We start from the raw sequence: 18,514 nt of genomic DNA, 5'->3' as shown, positions 1-18,514 counted from the left end.
TTGTGCTGTCATAGAAGTGTTCCATGACATTACCAAAATTATCATCACGGAAGTGTCCACTTCCATGACGATAAATCACGCGTCATAGAAGTGTTTTCGTCAAGGGTGACTGACACGTGGCATCCACCGTAACAGGTCGTTGTTAAGCTATCGGGGCCGGTTTTGGATCTGATAACCCGTTAACAGCCCGGACCAATGGGGATTTTCCACATGTAAAATTCTCATTGGCCAGAGGAAACACGTGTTGGCTCACCGTTGGGACAGATGTCATCCACTCATTGGACAGGAGGCGCCTATGATACGTCGACACGTGGCACGGCCCAACAGAGGCCCATTTTGGTGAAAAGGCCGGCCCGTTTGACTTGGTCAAAAGGTAACGGGCCGGCCCAGGGAAAGCCTGTTAACGGCATGTTCGTATATCGCCCATTTACGGCCCGCTAACTCCCGGCCCGTTATGGCCTATCGGAATTAAGCCCAGTAGCTTCATCTGGGCCGTCCAATATGATTCCAGCCCATTGTTACTTCTGGCCCATGTATGGCCCATGATGTCTTTCGGCCCATATGAGGCCCTTCGTAACTCTGGGCCCAATAAAGGCCCGAGATGAAACTGACCCATAATGAAAAGTGTATCGCTTTATACCCATTAACAACCCATTATTCCGTCGGCGGTTTCCAGCCTGTGTTAACTTTCGGCCTTCTAAGGGCCCATTTATTCTTGGGCTCATTTCTAGAATTCGGTTAGTTACGGTCCGTTACTGGCTTGTTCCGTTTGTGGGCCAAATTCAGCCCGTGTTTACATTGGGCCCGTTTGTGGCCCATTAACCCGTGGGGCTGTTTTCATAGCGTTATCAAATACGGCCTATTAACGGCCCATTATTGTCCATGAATAGTATGGCCCATGTTTGGCGAAATGATTATACGCCCCGTTGAAGGCCCATGGATCGTACGACCCGTAGAAGACCAATGGACCCTACGGCTCATAGAAGGCCCATGGGTCATAAGGCCCGTAGAAAGTCCATGGATCGTACGGCCCGTAGAAGGCCCATGGATCCTACGGCCCGCAGGAGGCCCATGGTTACAACAGTCCGTGTGTTGCCATGATTATTGTGGCCTAGTTACCAAAAGTAGGTTATTGTGGCCACTAGAAAAATGCAGAAAAAGAACTGCAGTGACTACAAGCAAACAACTAAACAAGACAATAAGGAAAGAAATAAGCAAGCAGCTAAAGCTAGCCTATTACAGCTATTACACATATTACATCCACTAGGCATCAAAGTTCGCCACCAGTGCAAATATAGGGAACAAAGCAGCATATTACATATACTGGCCGTCAAAATTGGCCACCAGCGCAAATAAACGCGGCAGCAAAACAAAAGCATAACTGAAACAACTTCAGAAGAGCTCAAGAAACGTTATCCTGGGTATCCACCATGCTGGCAATAAGTTTAGCAAGCTTATAGCTTTGTCCTGTTTGGCGCTAAAATCCTCCAGCGCTTGCTGTTGCACCAGAAAGTATGCATCTGAATGCTCCAGGGACTTCCGCAGTCCTTCCGCTTATTGTCGCAGCACAGCTGATTGATGTCTTTCAGCTTGTAGTTGAGACTCAAGAAACTGAACTGATTCGGATAGTGAGTTTGAATAGCTTGTGCAAGCGGTAGTGGCCAATAACTCGAACACTAAACCAAGACAGGACTTCGGGGCTGTCTCACTGTCTTCAAGATAGTCTTCCTTAGCTGTTTTATCAGCTTTGTTGGAGACCAACAAGGATATCTAACTATCCTGAACCTTATCTGCATTACTTCCTTTACCATTGCTTAATAAGGCACTCTTCCCCAATATTCTGTCAGCATTCTAAAAGAAGAAACAAGCAGACACATTACAGGTTTAGCGTGTACTAGTATATGAAACTCATTACGGCGAACCAGTTCATTAGTAAGGTGGACAGGATTAAACTACTAAGTCTTCTTTTGCCAAGTACTAGTACATAATAAAAGCATCAAACAAACATATATCTATGTCCTCTGGTCACTGCATTGTCTTGCCAAATCAAAATAGAGACACGGTTCAAATCATATCAGTTCAAGACAAAGCAGCAGTGAAAGAATACAAACCGTGGGAAACTACACGGCACAACAAGATTTCAGATGGGTACGACGGGTCTACATGTACAACAACACTATTGGCTCTGTTGTGATGCTAGTAATGTGCATGATATGAGAAGTCAACTGTATACACAATTGAAATTGAAATAAACAGAGCTATTGATAAGAGCAAACCTGTTAAAGAAACATGCGTGAACATACCTGCTGTGCCATTGGAGTTTCGATTGGATCCTTCAATTTTAAAATAAGTTTGTATGAGTAAATACAGTGATACATGAGCAAAGCAGTATGCACGATAGCAATGGAATCTTAAATTAGAACAGTTGTTCTTCAGGTTTAAGCACTTGTTCTACATGAACAGAGTACAGTAAGACACAAGAATATAGTACTTAAAAAAATGAGCTCATAGACCTTACCACATTCTTGGTTCTGGACCAGTACAGAACAAGGCGTTCCCAGTCATCGTCCAGTAAATGTGTCTCAGGAGAACGTAAGGGAATTTGATGAGTTTCTTTGCCAGTGAAGTACGTTTTCTTCAGGTAATTCCGATACTGCCACCAAGCATTCTTGAAGATAGCAGAGGTATTAGCACAGGTTACCTCATCCTGAGTTTCCAAATCGGTCCTTCTCTATAGAGAAAAATGGGAAAATTTGTTGTATTATAACCATCATGGAGGTAGAACGTATGGGACAAAGCAAAGTAATTGCCATGAATAACATTACTTACGCATAACTCCTGGACAAACACCTGCAACTGGCATTTTCCTTCATCTTCAGTATAATATTTCCAAGATGGGAAGATACGCACATAGGATTTAACAACATCAAATGCGATAGATGCTAAACTACGACTGGCTGGTTGTGCTTCCTCCACAGGAATAGGCATACTAACTGGTGGAGTTGGGGTTCGCCGTGGTAGTACTGGCCCTTTGGGCACTGGAGCTGCCTTACTAACTGCTCTTGTTTGGGAGCTCTGTGGTGGAGATGGTGCTGTGTCAACAGGAACTGGGTTACTATCTGCTGGGGTTGGGGTTAGATTGGGTGAAGCTGGTTCTCTGACCATCACAGTAGGGGTACAATCTGCGAGAGTCTGGGTTATGTGTGGTAGGGCTGGTTCTCGTGCATGTACAACCAGGGTGCTATCTCCACCAAGAGGTAGCACTGTTTTATTTGAAGACCGTGTTTTTACTCCGCTAGATACTGGCATCACCCGCTCCAATTCAAATGGTTGATAAACAGGAAACATAGTTGAATGTACAGACATTGTATGAGAGACGGATGCAATAGATAGTGTGGAAAAAAGAGGGCATGAAATAGTTGACATGTATATTGTTTAACTAAAACGGATAGCCTGACATAATTTCACATATATGATGTCTATCTAAACTGGATAGCATAGCATATCATAATTCAAAGATATGATGAATAACTAAACAGGATCGCATGACATAATTCACATACATGTTATCTAAGTAATCAGGATCGCATGATTTAATTCACTTATGTGATTTATATGCGAAACAGAGGGCATTCGATATGATGTCTGAACTAAGAACATGGTGTTGAATATTGTGTATATGATGTCTAAACTATGCAATGCAAGACACCATATGCATGATATGAGCAGTATAACTATGCGGTGGCGGAATAGGACTGGTCATCTGTCTCTGAATCCATCTCTGAGGAGCTATCAGAACCCAACAAAAGATCTGCTTCGACAGGTAGCACTGTCTGCTCTGAAGGCCTTGTTTTCACTCCAGATTTTTTCCATCTCCCACCCAAATGGCTGATTCACGGGAAGAGTAGTTTAATGTACAAACATTGTCGACAAATGGAAATGTAATGAAGAAAAGGATGGGCAAGATATCATTCAAATATATGATGTCTCATTAAACATGATGGCATTGCACATTTCACATATATTATGGCTGGCTAAAAGACATGAGACTGCATAATTCCCATATATGATATAGAAACTAAACAGGTGGCATTACAGAACATGTCTAAACTAAGCAGATGACATATATGATGTCAAAAGTAGGCACTGCAAGGCAACATATGCATGATATGACTAGCATCCTCATGCCAAGGTAGAGCAAACACCTTGGGGGGTAAATAGGAGTGGTCAGCTGCGTCTGAATCCACCTCAGAATAGATACCTTCCTTTGGATTACAATCCGGAGAGGGGGGAGGGTTTCCCATTGAACCCACCATGGAGCGATGTCTGCATGACATTGTATTGCTGCGCAATACTCTTCTCTTTGTCTCTACATGTTCAGCATGACTGTGTACAATATCTGACATGCATACGAAAAAATATGGTGAGATTATGTAAGGAGAGCATGCAGAAATCTAGAGTGATGGTAACAACCAGTGGCTGGATCCAAAAATAATGATAGCAGGCTGATGATTGCTTTAATTTAATAAAAAGACAGATGATGATTGCTTTACTATTTGTTTCCCACCCAAGATGAACAACATAGGCATACCCTAGGTGAACCAGATATTAGACAAAGATAATATTCATTGCTGCCTCGATATGTGCCCCGCAACTAATTTCGAACTCAAGTTTGAACATCAATAAAGTGAAACCATATGAAAGCGTGTATAGTTAGAATGTTATTCTGCCACTAATGCACTTGGTCTTGTTTTCATGCATAGGATTTAGAAAAGTAGGTCCAGGTGGATGTTTTGCTCCATTCCTTTCAACAAAATGCATGAATAATTGAGTAGTAGAGTGCCATAGGAAAATTTCCTATTGCTATGTTTTTCCGTTGAACCACAATAGCCCTAATGGATCGACATGAATGTAGAGTAATAAGTGATGCAACAAGTGTACAACTTCTTTGCCGTAGCCGTGTCGACCTCAGCATCATTGGGTTGGTCGCTAAAGAAGTTGAGACAGAGGTGGCTGCTAGAACATTTAAACAAGTTTGATTCTTTATCGGATCATAAAAACCTACTTTTTGAAGATCTCTTCCTTCTCTTCGAGATCGAACATCAATTGCAATGATTCGATAGACAGCTTATTGGGATAGATGTAGATAAACAACGCCCCCCTAGAAACGTATAGGAGGTTTTCTCCTCATACGGCTCGAGAAAATGATTCGAATTTCTGTCGATAATAATAGAAATTAGACTATGACGTGCATTAATTTCCTTACAGAAAAAACAAATTTCATTTATACTCATGACTCAAGTGGGCTAATTTCGCCTGACAAACTTCGAAGGAAAAATCCTTCCAAAAATTTTGAGTCGTCGTTAAACTCTTTTCTTTGTCTCATTTTGAACGAATTGACTTTTATTCCTTATTCTGATCCAACTCTGTTGTTGGGCACTGCTCTGTTGTGATGGATCGTTCTGTCGTTGGAGCAGCTCCGGTGAGCCGTAAGATGTCAAGGCTGAAGCAGCACAAGACAGACATCGTTAATCTTGAGTGGGATTCTAATAGCATCTCCAATAGATGATGTAAAATTTACATCACCAAAAACCACCTGACTACAACAGATGAGGTAAAAACTGTTGGCTCTGAACTTAACTGTCGAAACTGAATTTACTGTCGAATCTAAATGTTACTGTCAAAAATGAACGCAATGGTAGCAGAGAGGCACTTGACATGTAGTTTAGTGAGGGCCCGAAGTTCATCTTCAACCTGCACCCCCCAGAGCCGCCAGCCACCACCGGGCGAACCACCGGGCCCTACGCTGCCTCGCCGCCCTGAAACAACTCCCCACCGCCGCCCCGAAACAACTCCCCACCGCCGGTCCGCCGCCGCCCTGGCCAGCCCTCTAGCCCTCCCCTCCCCACACCCCCCGACGCGCCGAGCTTTTTCTCCAGCGATCCCCATGCCATCGCCCCACCACCGCCCCCCCCCCACCGCCAGCGACCATCGCCCCCCAACCTAAACCGTAAGATAGATAGTGGGGTACCTCTCCGGCGAGCCCCCCTCCCCGCTGCGGGTGGTTCTTCCTTAACTCCGGCGAGCCCCCCCCCCCCACCCCCTGAAAATTGACTGACCCAAAAGTCGATTCAGTCGACTGAAGCATAGCTAAATCGGAGCAGAGCAGCAACACGAGCGAGGGGAAGAGCAGCAGCAGCGCGAGCAAGCGAGCGAGAACCGGAGCAGCAGCAGCAGCGTGAGCGAGTAAGAGCCGGAGCAGTAGTAGCAGCGTGAGCGAGCGAGCGAGAGCCGGAGCAGCAGCAGCTGGGCAAGCGAGCGAGCGAGAGCCGAAGCAGCAGCAGCGCGAGCGAGCGAGCGAGAGCCGGAGCAGCAGCAGCAGATCCGGCTGGTATGGATTCCGCCGCCAAAGGGGCCTCACACTGGGGGAGAGCCGCCGTGGAGATGTCGCCCGCGGCGCCGGCTTCGAGGTAGCCGCTCCATGGGGGTGCGGGATGGAGCACCGTCGGCGCCGGGAGGTCAAGTTAAGGAGAAGGTGTGATGCGATGAGTGTACAACCTCTTTGGTGGCACCGAGTAGGCCTCGGCTTTGTCCGAGGAGTCGGTGAGGATGCTGCGGTTCCGGTGGAGTAGGTTAAGGCGGCGCTGTGGGGATGGAGCAGCCGCGATAGACGAGACGATCGTCGGAGCAGCTCCTAGGAGGTGGAGGACAGGGCGGCTGAACCGGCGGGACGACGGGATGACGACAGATCCTCATCCGGGGAGGTGGATGAGGTACGTCGAGCTGTTGCGGTGGACGACGTCCTCGGGGAAGAGGCTCCGGCTGGGCAGCGGTGAGGTGGCGGACGAAGGAGGGTGGGGTTTCACGGCTGGAGCGGAGAGGTTATGGCGGCCTGGGATTTCGAATGGCGAAAAGGAGGCGATGGGAGGGGCAACCATGACTTAGGGACGCGCTTGTCCAAAATGTAGGGTGTGTTACAAAAGTACCCCCACCAATTTGAACTAGCAGCCCTTTCGGCTCAGGGTTAGAAGGGGGATTTCGCGTGTCGGGATTTGGTAGCTGGAGGGAGTTTTCGCGCGCATTGTAATTTCGGGATAGTAAGGCGCGGGTTGTGAAGGCCAGTTTTGGGAGCATGGTATCTGAATTTTCGGGATATAACAAGGCGCGGGTTGAATTTTAGGGACAAGCCTAACGTGTAATATTGTAGTTGGACGTACCAAATCAATTCGCACTTCCCTCAACAAAAAAACGAAAAAATAAAACTATTCACACCACCCAAAGAGAGAGTCTTGTCTCGTTTTACTATACAAATGCTATTCAAAGCTACTCCCTCCGTCCATCTATATAGTGCCTAATGCGCTTTTCGACGCTAACTTTGACAAAATATTAGAGCAATAATATATGGCATGCAACTTACACAAAGCACACCGTTAAATTTGTGTGTGAAAGGAGCTTTCAATGATATAATTTTGACATTGTGCATGTCATGTACTATTAATCTTGTCAATAGTCAAAGGCGGTCTTAAAAACGCATTAGGCCCTATATAGATGGAAGGAGGGAGTATGAATCCATGTTATGTCCAATTAAATTTTTTCGTTGGTTGTATAATGCATGTGACCTACTCATACCAACATTTTAGTGCATACCAAATGTTTATACTACCGCTGCAATTGGAACTGAATTTGAATTCGTTTCTCTATTTCAATAAGAATCTACAATGATGATTGTTGCCAACTTCAACCATCATTCGTGTATTACATTAACAACACACCGCATGATTACTATAGAGATAGATATGAAATATGTGTACTATATGAACTCGAATTCAATTTTTTTAATACACTTGATGTTGATTCCAAATAATAGTACATTTGATGTACTAACTATATATTCATAATCTAAACCATATTCCATACGTACACCGTGTTTATCACACAAGGTATAGTGCCCCGCCCCCTACATTATGACAAGTATTTAGCCCTGAGCTGCAAAAGCCACACATTAGCCCAAATTATAATCAATGTTCTATATATTATATGTAGTACTAGCAAGATGCCCATGCGTTCCACTAAACATCAACATGATCAAGGGGATGCCTTATTTGCAAATATGGAGAGGGGTGTGGGTATATTTTTTCAAAATTGTCATAGCTTCCTTCCTATCCGTCAGATATAAATTGGACGGCCTATATTGCAGGATGGCAGGCACACCATCACACTACAAGGATCTGGGTCTATTGCAACAAAATTGTTTGTTGCAATACATGTTGTTTCGTGGCAATAAGTACCTATTGCCACGAAACGACATTTGTTGGGAGCCGTTGCGACTAGACGCATGGTAATAGGTTATTACCACAAAAAAGCAATTGTGGCAATAATGTGTGCTATTGCAACATCCATGTAGAAAGTTGCCACATGTTTTCCCATGGCAACACTCACCTGATGCCACAATTTGATTTGTGGAGATAGACTTAATGCAACATGTAACGAATTGTGGTGACTGATATCTCATAGCGATAGACATTTGTGGCAACAACCTATGCCAACGACAGCCGTTTCGTGGCGCATTACTTTTCCGTGGCGATAGTCAATTGTGGCAATAAACTATGGCAACAATCCTTGTTTTCATGGCATTAGGCATGTTGCCACAACCCACTACACTTGTGGCAATACACTATGGCAACAATCCTTGTTTTCGTGGCATTAGGCATGTTGCCACGACCCACTACACTTGTGGCAATAAACTATGGCAACAATCCTTGTTTTCGTGGCATTAGGCATTGCCACAACCCATTGCACTTGTGGCATTAACTTATGGCAACAAATATTCCAGTCGTCGTAACAAAAAATTGCAACAGACTTGTCTTGGTGGTGATAAATAGGTATCACAACAGGTAAAATCTTTGTAGAGAGAAACTATTGTGACAATATTCAAAACCATATGTATGATATGTAGATTCATAAAATTCATAATTCTCGTAGCAAATATCCATCAAATGAAACTCAAATGTAATTTAGCCATCCTAATTAACTACGAAGACTAAACTGTCCATGATGTAGAGTCCAGTCCAACTAGTTCTTTGGATCCTACAATCAAGAAATAAAAAAATTCTAGTTAACGAGTCATGTAAAGTGAGCTTAGATATAGGGAAGGACAACATGAGAAAATTATCTTGTTCATTGGTTGTCTTAGATCCCATAGTGGAAGAAGCTTTAGCTGCTCTTAATCCTTCATAACAAAATGACAACTCTTATTTTCCCTTCTTCATCTTGTCCAAGAGTGGAGCAATGTAAGTAGGATTATTCAAGAAACACTTTTTCTGTTGCACCAATCAATGTAATGATACAACAACAGTAGCATGTAAAGTGATAATATGATAGATAGATGGCATCTTGATTTTAATAACTATTCCATACATTGGTTCTGTTTCGTCTCCCGTGATACTCAACAATTAGACTCACATCTGATAGATGCAATGTTAGAAGGACTGAAACTAAGAATTCGGACTATATAAAAAATGCATGGATTTGTGTAATCTGAATAAAAAATCAATACAGAGTAGACGGGTTGACATACTTGCTACTTCCTCTTGCTGCTTGGATAACTTTGTAGTCCAATATGCTTTGTCCAACATTTAGACTTTCCCCTTCAAAGACACATTGTCTCCGAAAGTTGGAAGATTCTATATTTTATATCCCTTATCTTTTGAGAAAATATATGTGAGTGAACCTGAATGTGGATGTATAAGATTAGTATGAAACCACAAAAAATGCAATAATGCATACTTACATGCAAGGCAACCATTATCTTTCTAACTTATAAAAGACAATATATTAATACAACCATGTTTGATCTCAACTTTCTAGAAATCCAATGATAGTAAGCTTGTTAGGAAAGAAACATATGATTAGTTTTAGGACAAATGGCCAAAGTTGTTATAGAACTGGCATGTAATACACATAACATGAGATGTTAGTTTACCTAATTTTTTTTATTAAATGGAGTGGCACAATTGGAAATAGTCGCACTTCAAAGAGTTATAGATCATCTAGTTTGTTCTGCTCATAAGCCCAATTACAATTAACCATATTATTAATACATGAGCAGCAACTATAACATTAAAAGTGTAGGCTTTACTAGAGAATATTTGTGACATGTAATTACCTCATATATTCACAATTATGTTAGCAAAAGATCAATACACCGTAATTTCTACATTATTATTGAAAATCTGAAGGCTGTTTCTTCTTGTATATATTGACACCAAGACATGCCTTAATATCTCATCTTACAAATTTCCATCTTGTCGTAGAAACTAAAACAATCTGGCATTGTAAACTGTACAAAAACATATCACTACCTTAAATGTCAAATTTACATCTTTTGCGCAACTATCTCCTACAACACTTAATCAGCATCATCAGAATAGAAGATACTTGTCGCATGGAAGATATATATACATTTGTAGAAATATATGATTGCATCAATCAATACTAACCCATCGAACATTCTAGCTCGCTGATGACGATTCGCCGACTTGGCCCCATTCATACGCGAGTACTTTTCGGCATGGGGCGACCATGATGACGACAAAGGATGGCAATTCCTCTTTGACATGATCCTGCACAAAGCAAACTCCATCTGTATTAATTGATTAACGATGAATCAACGTACACAATAGTTAGAAAGCTAACCATCAGACTGATCGGTTCTTGCTAGATACAACACACTACGCACGCACGCTGAATTGCTGGATTAATTAGAGACTTATTAGTACTACTCCAACATGTAAAAAGTACCACATCCAACACACGATATAGACTATAAATATATTAACATGCATCCATGGCGTGCATAATGTTTTTTCTATGCACAAGAATCTGAGCCCGTCGTCTGTGATAGAAACTGCTTCTAGGCTGCCACTCGTCCTGTGATGCCGGCGACGGGACTGCTCATGCTTGAACGTGCAGCAGCAGCCAGGCGTGAGTGGACCTGAACGCATTGTCGCCACCCCACCAAGGACAATACCGGCAGCACTAACATCGGAGTTAAACAAAGATCGAAAGTCTACAGCTATGTCAACAGCGGATGGAAAAGCCAAAAAATGACTTTGGACTAACCGTATTCCCTTACAGATAGGTCTGATGGAGATCTGAAGCTCCATGAGTTCTTGGCCTCGACGAAGGCCACTGATGCCGGCCTCGTCGAGACCCGCATCACCAGTGCGCCGTCTCTGGAGATCCATGCAGCGTCTATTGTGGATGAGGACGAGGACGAAGAGATTGGCGGCCCTGCTATGAGAGAAGGGCGACTCACCGTCTTTGACGGATCTGGACGGCGCTGCTATGAGTATGCGATGCAGGAGGCTCGAGGAGGAGTAGGAGGGATGCGGGGCGGCGACGATGGGATGGGGGCGGCGCACGAAGTGGGAGAAGGGACGGGGTTAGGTCTTTGTGTTCGATGCAGGGTTAAATCGATCGAAATTTGACACCCCGCGTAAGGCACTGAGAATTTTGCCTCCCCGCGCGCTCCGCCCTCGCTAATCTTTTCACATTGATATTTTGTCCTTCATTGGCGGCTGATAGGACCTGCTTCATTTTGGCTCCACGTGACATAGTCTATGCAAAATTTTATTAGAATTCCCAGTTTTATAACATTATTACATAGACTTACAATAAAAAAAGTATAATTACAGTAATAAAAAAAACAAAAACACTTAAATGAACCTTGTAAACCATAGAAAAATTCGAGTCAGAATTTTTGCGCTCACAAATAATTGATTTTCCCAACCATCTTGTGTATATGACCTAAGCTTGTACATATGTTCTAAAATGTAATTATCTTATTTATTTTTAAATTTTATTTGAGATATAAATTGTTATTGTGGTAGAAACAACGATACACACATAATCGCAACATAATCTAGTATCCTAAATACTTCATCCCCACTATATGATTTCGGTGTATACAATGGGTTGGTTTCTCTACTTGGGCCTTATGAGGCTATAGAAGAGAGCTATATTTATTGTAAATATTAGCCACACCTTTATCTTGTTTCCTCTCGTAACCCTAGGTTGCTTGGGCAAACTTCTCCCTCGAGACTTAACCGTCGAGCCCGTGGATTCGCATTCCCTCTGCTTATCGCTCCAGCGGCCGGTGGCAGAGAGCGGAACTCTAGTGCATCCGCTCTGGTTAGTTGTTTAGGTTAGCGTTTTTTAGTCCTCGCAGGAGCGACGCTCGGGCGGATGGTGGCGTCTCTTTTTCGGGCCTGTCTTCCGGGCTATGTTCCCCCTCAAGTCCGGCCGTTTAGACGTAGTCGAGGAGCTCCGGCGTAGATTTTTGTCGTCTCCTTGGGGCGATGAGGTTAGGGTTTCTCGTATAGTGGCAAGATTTGGTGTCACTGGTTACTCAGATCTATGCAAGAGTAAAACTGCTACGACTACGGCTCCAGGACGTTGGCCCTTAGGAACACGTGCACGAAGATTTCTCGGTTGACATCGACAAGGTCAAGCCGGCTCCATTACGAGAGCGGCAACAGTGGAGCGTCGGCAGCTTGTTCTAGCGGCAGTAGTGGTTATTCGATGGTCTCGAAATCTCGATGTAATTTTTATTATGTTTAAGATGCTTTGTACTTTCAGTGAACTTTTATACCATATCTGTTCATTTTCGCAAAATAATAGGGTTATTTATCGTGTTCTCCCTAGTGATTCAAGTCAGGCACTAAACATTTTCACCTGATGAAATCAAACAAATATCACTAGCTATTCAAACTAACTTCTCAAGCACAAAAGAGTTATCACCCACGAGAGTTCCTTTTGGTTGCTCAAAAGGTAGGAGAACAAAATTATGGCATAACAAGTGGCATTTTTAATTTAATATTTGTCATTACAAAAGGTACTAAACAAATTTTCTATTTTACTGAGGGTAATAAACTGTGTTTGGCTATGTATCATTGAAAGGTCGTGCGAAAATGTGATTGGGAAATTATTAAAATCATTCATAGAAAGCTATCGTGATGGTGACCATGGCACTTACTTTTTTTGTTCTATACTTTTATCTTAATCTTTTGCATTTAGATACTACATATGCATCGTGGAATTTTCTTGGATTTTCAACATAATACTCTATTTATTCTCTTTAATTTTACTAGAAAATAAAATATATTTACAACTTTCTTCACTTATTTGGGATGAATCTCTTATGAAGCCAACAAGTTGTTCCATATGCTCTCTCTTACAGAATTTCTATACAACGCTAACTGCGTCAAATTACAAGGAAAGGTACACACATTGTGCGAACTGGGCCAACCCATATTTGGCTATACATAAAGCATTATTTTTTCTGGTTTTGGTAATCTTCTAGAAGTTTCCTGCCAGTTTTACCTGTTTTAGGGACCTTCTATAAAGTAAGGTTCCTGAACTGGTTTTACGTTTCTTTTATATGTTTTCTCGGTTTTTGGGTTTTCTTTTTTAATTATTTATGTTTTCTCCTTATCATTTTTTCCTTTTTCCTTTTTTATTTCTTTTATTCATAAATTCATAATTTCAAAAATGTTCATATGTGAAATGCTTAGAATTTTAAACAATATTCCTTTTCTAAATGATCTAGAATTACAAATTTTATTTAAGTTTTATAAAATCTTCAGGAATTTCTATATTGTTCTTACTTAAAAATTCCAAATATTTTAAATTTCCTCGAAAAATCACCAAAAATGTTTTGAATTCAAATTTTTGTTCATGTCTTTATTAAAATTTTGAGATTTCAAATTTTTTCTATTTTTTAAACAATCACATTACAAATTTTGTTTGTGTTTTCCAAAAATGTTCAACAAAATGAAAATTCTGAAATTTGTTTGTGTTTTCTAAAAGCTGATTTGGGACTTTGAATTTTGTATCAAATCAGTAACTGAAGTTAGTTCAAATATTCACGTTGCCATTTAGTCATCAGCATCCATTAGCTCTATTGGCCAGCAGCTTCCATTAAATGGTGGTTGGTGCCGGTTCGAGAGGAGAGCTCCTCTTCGGCGTCCTCAGCGCCCTTAGGGGAGAGGTCGCCCGATGGTGCGCTATAGTGGGCCGGCCCAACGTTGCTCGTGTCTATGCTAAATAAAAAACAAATCCTCATAAAAAATATGACGGAACTATTAATCGAACACACATGCCAACGCGAGGAACTTCCGCACAGTACCAATGCACCTCGTCGACTTTGGTGTGTTTATTCCGAAAACAGACTATATGAATTGTTTCCGTGGCAGTACATTTTTTTAAAGAAAACATAAATTTGGAAAACGATCCATGTTTTCTTTGAAGTTCATCCATTTTGTAAGACAATTCACGGCTTTTCAAAGAAAATTTCCCAAAAATCTAAAAAGTTCATCAAATTTGAAAAAAATCATCGTATTTGAAAAAAGTACATCGATTTTGAAAAAGTTCATCAAATTTGAAAAAAATTCAACAATTTTAAAAAAAAGTTTGTCCAATTTGAAAAAAGTTCATCTAATTTGAAAAACAGTTCATCAATTTTGAAAAAAAGTTCATCGATTTTGAAAAAAGTTCGTCGAATTTGAAAAAGTTCATCTAATTGGAAAAAAAGTTCATCAATTTTGCAGAAACTTCGTCATCTTCGAAAAAGGTTCGCGCATTGAAGGAAAAAAGAGAGAAAGGAAAAAGGAAAGCAAACTGGAAAACAACGCATTCTTTTTCATTTTATAAAGAATACCTAAAACTATTCTAGCACATCTGGTCATCTAATCCCGTTGGTTGGTTTGCTCCCTACTTAAACAAAATGAACACGGTTCGATTCACAACGAACGCACTATTTTTTGGTTCGCTCCTGTACCTAATTGCATGTATTTGACGCTTAAAGCGGATGACTGGGCCAAGCCTCTTGTGCCGCTCTCTTACAGCCCTGTCTAGTTGGTCCGCTTTTTCTCAAAAAAAAGAGTCTAGTTGGTCCGCTTAGCTTTGGGCGACTGGCCCATTGGTGGATTAGAAAAAATGGAGATTGCTTCCAGGCCCAACTGCCCAACCAAATTCTAAATAATGTAATAATGTGGGCTTAAATCGCTCATGGCTGCTTGGTGTGATGGTTAGGCTCGTGTGCTGTGGATCCATTTGTCCCTATTTCGAATACTATGCCAACATGTTTTTTTGCCATTTGAATCATGTATCATGTTGGTCCTGTTCGGGCCCTAGTTGATGAATACATCAAAATATTTGCCATTTGAATTATGTGTCATGCTGATCTTGTTCGGGTCCTAGTTGATGAATACATCAAAATATAAATAACTAATTTAATATAGAAAAGCGAGTCTTATGTGCTTTGATAATTATGATTTATTAATGTAGTTAATCATATTCTTCGCTTCCTCCCTTGAATTTGTAAAACTATAAAGCAACATACAATTATGTGTTACTAGAAGCATGCACGTAACACATCTTCAGCGGCAGAAATATGTAATAGTTATTGCAATGCAACGAAGGTGAGGCAAAAAGTCACCCTATTACAACCAATACATGCTTTGTTGCAATATGAAGCCATGTTTTTTGCAACATTATCTATGACTAGCGCCACATGTCAGGATTGTTGCAATATATGTCTAAATATTACCACAAAGATGTACTTTGTTGCAATACCTAGCCTTTATTGCAACAAGATGACCCATTCACGCAACGGGACGGAACTGCCGCAATATCACTGCCATATTACAACGCCGATGCCGCTTGTGGCAATACATGGCTTCTATTGCAACAAAATGAGTACTTAGCGCGATGAAACGAAGTTGTGGCGATATGTAGATCCTATTACCACGAACTGGAATTTTTTGGTAATATAGCACTTTATTGCAACAAAAGATAGTTGTAGCAATAATTTTTGTTGCAATAGACCGGAATCCTTGTAGTGTCATCAACAACTTTGTTTTTTATAAGAGTAGAGATAAAATATATTATATGTAGTATAACATGTTCATGACCACACCATGTGTATCACCGTTATATATATTCACGCATGCGTCAGTTTAAAACACTATGATCAATTCTTCAAATATCCGAACTCGCTTTTTATAATGAATCATGATCTCTACTCGTCTTTTACACCCACACAATCCTCTTATCATTGTAGCTAGCGCTAACTTTCTCTCGTGCATGCACGCACCTGCATCCCTCTCACCCTCCCTCACCATTCTCTAGCTCCATCGCGCAAATTCGTCTTTTCACTTTAGGTCGTTCACCCACGGTGTGTGTTGGCCCCCCGACTCCTACTTTATAGCACACATCGATCAATATGCCTCTCTAGCCAGGTGTGCCTACCACAAACACAAGCTTCCCCTCTTCTCTTCTCACCGTCCATGCCTCACTCCCACCACTCTTTTCATCGATCTCGTACTCACACACTCCTTCCCCCTCGATATAGTATGCCTCTCGCACCACCTCCTAGATGCATCCCTCTGTCTCTATCCTTCTCCCTAGACCTTATTTGCTTCTAACACATACATGCATGTATACCGATCGATCTCCCTACATATACCTAGGTCGACTTTAACTATTTTCCCCCCACCCATCGATCGACGTACCTCACAAGTTATGTCTCTCCTTTCTCTGACAAAGGACGATTGATCTTCCTATGTAGTTACGTCTGCTTACCACATCCATATCGTCCCCCCTCAACATTCGTGCATGCCTCCTGACCCGTCTCTCGCACGCACGTGCACAGACGGGGAAGCCATCCCCTCCCTTATTGATATTGCAGGTGTGCCCTCCGTTTGTCTACCAAGCCTCTCCCAGAGTCCCACCATTTGTTAGAAGCAACTCCACTACCACCCCCTCCAACACTCTAGATCTATCTCTCTCCAAACCTTATTCCTCTCCTACACATATGCATGGATGCCAATCAATCTCCCTTAATACATAAGGTAGGCCTCTCTCCTCCTCCTCCACACATATACCAGCCATTGTACCTCTATAATTAATTAGCCCCCCCCCACCACACACCGGTAGTCGAGCGTTGTAGGTAGGTATCCATGCCATAGAGAAAAACTGCACCTGTCCCCTCTCATGTTCCAGTAGGCCAGCCACTCTATATCTTTGACGTGGGCACACACAAATTCGATGGCACTCTTTATCGATCGCACGCGCGCGCACACACACACATCATCCCTCTCTTCGATTCTATGGATACCTCAAGCCGATGATACCTCCACTCTCTTCTCGTGGATCACCCCCTTTATATATATGATATATCCAGGACTCTATTTCACACACATTACATATGTTACATTTTTTGATTGACCCTCCCCAAAAAAAAACACTCACGAACCCACACACTATATCTCTGTTTGTTTGTATCTCTCTCACACAACCCCACGTAGGTGGTGTACGTACACGAAGAGAATAGGTGATCATACTCACGCTTCGTGCCCAGCCACACCCGCGCGGGTACATGGTGGAGCTCATTTATGTACGAAAATGGCAGCCCACGTGCTAATTTGAACGTGTGTAGCGGTTGTTTACCTACAGAGGTCGTGTACCACGCGTGCACGAAACAAAGTTTGACTTGATGCGTTGGCGCATTATTTTTAAATAAAGTTATATCGCTCAGTGGCACGTACACAGAATATAAAATGATTTTTATGGAGAAAAGGTAGTCCGCTCCACTATATACAATGGAGCCTGCCTGCCTGGGTTTGTCTCTCTTCAGAGTATCTCACACAAGGCGGCGGTGGCCTCTCTCTCTCCCACCATTAGTCACTGATCCGGCCTCATCCCGTCCGCCGGCGGAAAGGGAGGATTGCATCGTTTCTCCGTTCGACGGCGCCGAGGCAGCACGTCCCGATCTGCGGTACCCACCATTCTCTCTGACCAAGCTCTGGCGCGGTAGGGCCTGCGCCACCTGCTCGTTGCCGCAGTATGGGCATACCCCGCCCGCTGCCGCTCACCTAGTTACATCCCGACGACGCCAGTGAGAGGTCGCGTCCGCTCTGGCCGGGCATGAATGCGGCACTGACCGTTTCAGGCGGGAAGCACGCGCGGGTGATGAAGAGGGTTCGGGTTGGTCAGGAGCGGGCATGGCAGCGGTCCGGACGCCCACAAACAAGAGATGTTGTACATTAATATTGCTGCGTATATAATTAACAATGTAAATAATGTGTCAGTTGGCAAATATGATTGGAGATGGAGATGGAGATGAGATGGAATTTTACGTAAACACGGATATGCATGTCCATGTGTGTGTGCGCGACGACTCTCTCGACCTGGAAGCGGGGGCGTGTTTTTGATCGAGTTTTCTTTCTTGGTCAGTTTTCGTTTCTTTTTTCCGGGAACGCGCGTGTTCTATTTAAAACCACTGCTATGGAGAGATTTTTTTACTCCATTGTATATATAGCCTCTTGTTTGATAGGGTTTCTCGCGTCTCGCTCTCTCACCCTCTCCATATCAAAACAAGATGACAGTGTCCACTCTATCTCTCTCCTCACCGGTGGTCCCAGATCTGGCCGAATCCCATCCGCTGCGGGAG

At 42.5% G+C, this 18,514-nt stretch overlaps 1 long non-coding RNA gene across 4 annotated transcripts; it reads right to left on the bottom strand.

Moving 5' to 3' along the window:
* Positions 1 to 8,860: 8,860 nt before the first annotated feature.
* Positions 8,861 to 11,709, bottom strand: LOC120962944 (uncharacterized). Of its 4 annotated transcripts, none has more exons than XR_006662559.2 (3): positions 11,318 to 11,709; positions 10,500 to 11,234; positions 8,861 to 9,730 (listed from the first exon to the last, which is right to left on the bottom strand). It is a non-coding gene; the product is annotated as an uncharacterized lncRNA (long non-coding RNA). The 4 variants fall into 4 exon arrangements; XR_006662557.2 differs by having other exon boundaries at positions 10,500 to 10,622; positions 10,696 to 11,708; XR_006662558.2 differs by having other exon boundaries at positions 10,500 to 10,622; positions 11,122 to 11,708.
* Positions 11,710 to 18,514: the final 6,805 nt, after the last annotated feature.

This window comes from Aegilops tauschii, chromosome 4 (genome assembly GCF_002575655.3).
Source record: "Aegilops tauschii subsp. strangulata cultivar AL8/78 chromosome 4, Aet v6.0, whole genome shotgun sequence".
NCBI lineage: Eukaryota > Viridiplantae > Streptophyta > Magnoliopsida > Poales > Poaceae > Aegilops > Aegilops tauschii.
The sequence above is the reverse complement of the archived record's forward strand: the minus strand, read 5'-3'. Positions and strand labels throughout refer to the sequence as shown.